The following is a 7556-nucleotide window of genomic DNA, read 5'->3' on the forward strand; positions in this document are numbered from 1 at the left end:
TGATATGACTGCCTTTCCTGCACAACCCGTGCTTGTGATAAGATTAAGGAATATTATTCCTTGAATATAATTGAAACTGGTGTTTTAGTACATGTTATTTTTTAACACACATTTAACCGTCTCCCTCTAGTCAGTTGTTTGGATTCACAGTTTAGTGACTGAATTTTTGAGGATAAAGGGTTTTGTACGTTGTTTTACTTGTAATTGAAGCAACACACGAGGCAAGCTGTACTGGATTACCTCAGTCCATCTCTAAAGCAAACCTAACTTGGTGCATGGCTGTCGTGATTTCTAATCTTAAATAGATTTTACCATGTATTTATGTGTTTAATCTTGCTTCTTGAAGTTGAATAGTAACTTTAAAGCAAGTCCTAAAATGTGTTCGGGAAAAAAACCGTTCAAAACTTGTTCTAATAAAGATTCAAGACACAAACACATGCACACGGAGTAAGCTCTCAGTGGGCGCTACAGGTCCTCATGTGAAAACACGTGTGCTGTGTGTGTAGGTGGATGTTTTGAAGCAGTGGGGGCGCTCAAACTCTCCATTTTTCTGAATCGTCTGTGGCAGCTTTTTACAGTGAGAAAATCAAATCGTCCGAACGGTTAAAAACAAGAAAATATAAGCCTACAGGTTAAGAGAGGAGCGCAACACAACATTCAGCTTGTCTCACTGCTTGAAATGCGATCCAAGTATAAGGTGGAGGAACATTTAAATTACACTGAAAGAATGATCCGGCATTCAAAAGCGATCATTATATAAATGTGGCATCTTTTAATATGTTCTTTCTGGTTGCTTTACTGCAGCACAGCTGCTGCAGGAACAAATAAGCGTTGTATTTTCTTACTGAGTTGTATATAGCATTTGTATTCTATTGTATATATTATTCTATTTTATTCTATTGTATATAGTATTTTATTTTATTGCATTCCAGTGTTTTCTAATTTCTGCTACATAACTTTGCACATAACTTTGCACGTTTGCTGTAACGAAACAAATTTCCCACCTGTGGGACTAATAAAGGTCATCTTATCTTATTTTAAATACAAACCAGACCTGTCCACAGGTTGTCTCTTGTCTTTGCAGAGTTTCCCCCCTAGAGGGCGACCCAGGCCAGGGTTTTCCTCCCAAACGTTGCCAGATCTATTTTTATTCCACCGAACGAGTCACTTAAACCTTCCACGGTGTCTTTTTTGTCTCTCTTTGTATTGCTGCTCGTGTTCAGGCGCATGGAGGAACACTGAGATCCGGGCAAAGAAAGTAATAATATTCCTAAATCACTCACCACCACCCTGCTACCCCCATAAGCTTCGCCCCCTTTGTCATGACTGAAGGTGAATTATTTACCACCCGGTCTGTTTGTGTCGGTCACTGCTTGCCATGTAGAGTGCTGGTGTACTCTAGAAAACTGCTAATGGTCCACGAATAACCGACATAAATGTCTGTGATATAATGGCTAGCACAATTTCGTGGTAATGTACGTTTTCTCCCTTTCTTTATTTCATTATTTTTCATTTCTTGAAAAAATATATTTACACTAAATATAGTCTGATCGTTTCTGTTTGCTCTTACTGTACCGTTTTTGTCTTTATGTAGCGTTTATGGTCTAAGTTTATGTTTATGGTAAGCCGTTGGGGCAGAGTTTGGTTGGGGACAGTAGGGGGCGCTATGAGACCAAGAAAAACCCTCCCTTCATTGATCGTGACCAGGTATTTCCCAAACCAGCCTGCCAGCCGCCAGCCAGCAAATGCCTGGCACATGCGTTTTGTGTGACACGCACGCACACACACGCACGCACACAGACACCAATGACGGAGCTGAAAATAATCAAATGGTGGAGGAGGAGTGGGCGGCAGCAGCGGGAGAAGAAGCGAAGACGACCCTCAGAGAGAAAGAGAGAGGGAAGGAGCGACTGTACGAACCCATGTGAGAGTAGAAGTAAAGGTAAATCAACAGTCTTGAAGCTCTCGGTGGAACTCGATGGGTTTCCTCACTTCATTAACAACCTTTGAGAGGGGGTGTTGTTGGTGGGGTGATCAAGTAAGGCCTTCATACCTCAACGGAGCTGAGACCAAATCTACACCTGTCATAAATGGGTGTGTGTTGGTAAACATACTGCAGTTAAGCTTATTCCGTGTATTTTATTGTTTACTGCTATGAGCATATATGACTTTGTGTATTGTGTACATTTAATTGTTGCAGTTCTGACAAATGTACTAGGTTGTGTCGTGGCACCTTGTATCATGACTTTTAACAAGCTCCTTGTTTGTCCTCCAAGCTCCACTCATGTACACTATACGATGCAGAATTGTGATTGACTGCAGTGGAATTTTGTTTGTGATTATTTTTTCAGGAATGCATGCATGAAAAAAGAGAATTTAAAGTTTGAGTATAAACTGCAGCAGCTGCCTCTGAAGTTAAGGAACAGACATGAGGGAGAGCAGTAGACAGGAAGACTGCTTCTTGGAAGTAAAGCAGTTTATCAGGTTTTTTCCTCTATCTATTCTAATATTCAAGTGTCCTCTCTATACCCAACAGCATGAAAAGCCTCACATGAACTCTAAATTTAATTTATAGGGGTGCTGTTTAAATACAGAAGTTAGAATGGGAATAAGAGTGAAGGGGATTTTTGCGGGGGTAAGAACATTAAGACATTAAGAATGACCAACCAAAGGTATCTATGAGAAATCCCCTGAAGTAATAAACTTAAGTGCTCCCCACTTTTGGCATCAAGCATCATTAGGTTAACTCTTTAATGTAAAGAAATATCCACCACAGATGACCGTTCCTGGATTTTCACCCTTCCCTGCCCTCATGAATGTCTGTGTGCCTAACGAGAGCTGTCCAAGGTGCTGAAGCTCTCTGGGCGTAGATGGAGCCTGAAGAAGTTGTCTTCGATGCTGAAAACACAATGTGTAAGATTTACCTCAAACTGCACCTAAAAGAAGCTTTGCTTGCAGCAACTTTTTTTATTTATTCAATTATTTTTGCTCTGTGACAGCAGATTTTGACTAAATTGTCGTGGAACGGCTCGAATTTAGAGGACAAAATTATGTGTCTTTTCAAAGTGTAGAAGGTGTGAGTTTAACAACAGTGTGCTCATCCAGAATAAAAGTGTAGTTTGATTCTTTCAGCTGTCACCTGCAGACTACACTTTCATTGCTGTTGCCTTTTTTTCAATCACACATATTTTTCTTCTTAAATCTTAAATCTTTTATCTCATCGCCCTTTATTATTGGAATCGTGACAGCCCTAACTGCAGCGTCCCTGAATTAATAAGGTGTCAGTGGCAGAAAGCACGCCGGAATGTGCGTGCAAAAATAAATCACTTGTGAGAAGGGAACTTTTTCTTCCCTTTAGAAAAAAAGCCCGCACCGTCCGCCCCCTCATGTACAATGCTGGGAATAGTAACAGCACTGTGAGGCTGGGCTAAATATAGCAGCCAGTGAGTGTTAACATGTCAACTTCAGCAGGAGTGCAGAGAAGCGGCTGCTGCACGTATGACCGCTGTGGATGAACACAGTTTCGCTATAAATACTAACTCGCCGTTCTCTCCGCTGCCGTGTTTTAGACGCACGCCAAGCCCGGGGAGGGTTTACATGTGTGTGTACGCGAAGGCACGCTTTAATCCAGTAGGTCGCAAAAGACAAACGCAAATGGCCAAACAGGCAAGGATGGCTTGGCTTTTTTGGGCAATCAAGAGAACCTTTAGACCCTATAAGCCAAGAAGCACGCATGAAACATTTGTAGACAAGGGAATGGCTTATACGCCTCACAACAGAGCCAAAGTCGTGCTTTAGGATGTAAAAGAGGGGCATATATCGATTTCTATGTTTCTCGCTTTTGGGCCCTTGGACCCCCCCCCCCCAAAAAAAGAAAAAAAATATCAGGCCGTAAAGCGACAAGATGACGTGCATCATCTGCAGGTAGGAATTTGCTTACACTATCCTGTTAATGAAAGATGTGTTTGAAAATATGCTTTCTGAATCTGTGTGTGTAGGGGTGGTGGGGGCATGAGGGGTTTATCACGAGCTCCTTTCAGAAAAAAAAGGTAGTAAAAAAAAAAGACCCCCCCCCCAAAAAAAACAACAACAAAAAAAACAAAAACAAAAAAAACTTATGAGTTCTTCTCAATCGAAGAGACTTGTGCAGCAAACCGTGTATTTATTTGTGATGGAAGGAGATTTAACCCCCCCCCCCCCCCCCAAACCCACCACCACCCAACTACGTTACGTAATCTAGCATGTGAATGTCAAGAGACAGAGCGGCTCGAGTAGAGACAGAGACAGAGAAAAAGGAAGAGAGAGAGAGTATTGGTCTATGCGTACAGCTTCCAACCCATACCCAGGGAACACTATGTGCTCTGTAGTCCCGTGAGACTTAATATGTAAGACACCCCTCGACCCCTGACCCCATCCCCTCACACCCGCACGGTCATGCGTGTGCACATGGACACGACCTGGAGATTCCAACGGCACGGAAAGTATACCAACCAGAAATGACAGCAGCTGAACAGGTTTCTTCAGCGTTAAACTCATTTGTCTGTCCATTCACAGACTCCGCGGGAAGAGAAGAATTCTGTGAATGAGTGAGCGGGAATGGGATGAATGAATGAAATGAGTGAATGAAGAGCAGCGACAAAGAAGAAGAATAAGAACTAGAGGGCGCGCTTAGCTTCTGTCCCTTTTAATGGCTTCTCTCTCTCTCTCTCTCTCTCTCTCTCTCTCTCGCCCCCCTCTCCTTTTCCTCCTGCAGAGGGAAGTGCGCCTGCACGGACCATAACCAAGCATGGAAAACAAACACATACAGTACACACACGACTGATGCTAAGGATGCCTAGCGTTATGTGTGTGTGTTTGTGGTGGTGGTGTGTGTGTGTGACAGAGAGAGTGAGAGTGTGGGAGGGGGGTGTTCTATAAATAGCACTATAACTCTGCTTCCATTGACATCATTTAGGCAGGAGAGATGGAAAAATAAATAGGTGGCAGGGAAGGGAGGGGAGCAGAGGGTGCTTAATCTGGGCTTGAAATTCAAACAAAACCTGGCCAGCCATCCCTGTGTACACACTCTCAACAAAAAATGGTTCTACACAGTAAACATGGAAATGCATCTTCTGGTCTAGACTCTCCTTTGATTTTGGGCTTCATTAAGTTTTTGAACGAATCATTAGAACCAGAAACTTGAACTGCCTTCACCCAAATGTTACATGGATTGTATGTTACCAACCATCTGCTTGGACCTGGCAAAATAAATAAATAAATTGCGATATATATATATATATATTTTTTTAGATCCTTATTTTTCTCTTAATTTCACTTCAAATTCATACTCCTTTATACATTATCTTCATTTTTTATTTATGTTTAGGGCATTTTTTTAGACAGACTTATATCAAGCCGTCTTTCTATATTTGTGATGGTTGCAGTGCCTAAAGCATTGCAACCATCTTGCTAAGAATCTTTTGCAGCCCTCTTTTTTTCCATGTGCATGCTTGCTTTCATCTCCAGGGCCCAATAGTAAACATCAGATCAAAACACCGACTGTTTCCTAGAGAGACTGCAGCCCCCAAGTTGAAATGGAAAGCCATGAGACATCAAACAAATTAAAAGGACCTGTGTGTATACAATGGATACACAGCCATATACATACATAAGATCCAAGTGGAAAAGATGAGGGGCCATCACACACCCAAAGCTGATGTTTTTGGAAGGTATTATTGTTGACATGCCCTAAAAGGGGACAAGGCGGAGGGTTGAAGCTTTATAGGCTACAGTGAGAGAGTGGTCTTTTCATTTTGCTCAAGACTAACATTTCCTCTCAAACAGCCTGAGTCGTGTGTTTATGTTATTATGGAGGAGGAAAGGACAGCACACCGTTTTTTCCATGATTGGAGTGTCTTAGTCACACCCAGGATCACTCTCTGTCTTTCTATCACTGTCGTCAGCCTTGGCACTGACCCCTGAGTGCTGCGTGACTTCCACTGGTGCTGATGACGTCTTCTGTGATACATTTCTCCCCATGTGGGTTCCTCAACATGTCCTGTGATTACACATATCTGAGCCCCACATCCTGTACCTGTGACAATACTTCTTTCCATGTTGTTTCATTTTGGATTTCTTATTGGATAATGAAAGGAAACATTTCATGCGCACAGAGGTTGAAGGTTAGGTGCAGCTACAGAACCTCCAGAGCAAAGATTCTTAACCTCCTATAAGACCCGAGCTCTTCCATTGCATACATTTGTAATTTATCTTTGATATTTGGGCATATTGGGACCCAATGAATGTAAAAACAAAGAATTACTAGATTTTTGTTTTTAAGAAAAATGAGAGCCACATATGAGGATATTCGTTTAAAATTTTGATAGAACAGTGGAAGTATAATGTCCTCGTAAGTGGATATCAGGCCCTTCCAAAATCTTGTATTTTGGTCTAGACAACCCAAAATGTCATGTCCACATATATGGACGCCAGGTCCTAGGAGGTTAAGGACACTTAAGATGACCTATGTTTTCTTGATAAACCATTAATCTGCCATTTCTTTTTGGTAGTAACTTAAGCTGCTTAATGACACATTCACAAATTTAGGTGAAGATATAAAATCTTTCTTCCCTGTTGAAGATTACATACCTCACCTTCCTCCTCCCAAATAGCACTTACACCCTTTTTTTTTTTTTTTTTTTTTAGAATATTTGGCACACGATTTCTCACAGGATAAACCTAAGAATTGTAGTGTTAAATTGTTACAGTGTTTGAATTATGTGCTTCTCAGTTCAAGATGATGAATCATAAGGTCTAATTCAGTTGTGATAGTGAAGTATTTTAGCCATGGTCTCTTGGTTTGCCTCTTTTTCTACCTCTTGTCATCACATTCTCTCTCGTTCGTTTTTTCCTTCTCTTTCATGCTGACTTACTGAAGGCTGCGTGAATGGCAGAACAACCTTTCAGAGGAGACATGAGTCTAAAAATTCTTAAACATCATCTGTTTGCATTTGTGTGCTTTATAGCCACGCATGTGTCATTGACGCAAAAGTTGGCAATTACTTTTGATATCCTTAATGTTGTATAATGACAACAAAGATAGCAGCTTGTTGTCAAAACTTACTGGAATTTCTACTGATGCTTAATGGAAATGTTGTTTTTGCCCTCTGTGCTGGTTAAAATGTCCCACTGAAAACAGGACAGTACCCTTTAGAGATCCAGCATCTTAAAGGACCTGTTAAGTGCTGACAGTAACAACTGTCCTGTGGTTGCAGGCATACATTAAGAATTTAAGCCAAAGTTAAAACAGTGAAAACAATCAGTCCTATTTTAAAAGGAGTTGCCTAATTACATTGCTAAGTGTCCCAACAGGCTGTAAAATTATTGTTAGTGAGACCTGTTTGTCTCTCTCTCTATCTGTCTTTCTGCATGGTGTTCCGTCCTTGGACCTCGAGAGCTGCAGGTTAAATGGGGAAAAGGTTGTCAACATAGTCAGCTTGAGGCTGGAGGATATATTTAGACTGGAAAGACCAGAGGAAGGCAGGGAGAGACAGACAGGCAACAAGGAGGGAGAAATT

The sequence above is a fragment of the Astatotilapia calliptera genome, chromosome 7, assembly GCF_964374335.1.
Source record: "Astatotilapia calliptera chromosome 7, fAstCal68.1, whole genome shotgun sequence".
Taxonomy (NCBI): Eukaryota; Metazoa; Chordata; class Actinopteri; order Cichliformes; family Cichlidae; genus Astatotilapia; species Astatotilapia calliptera.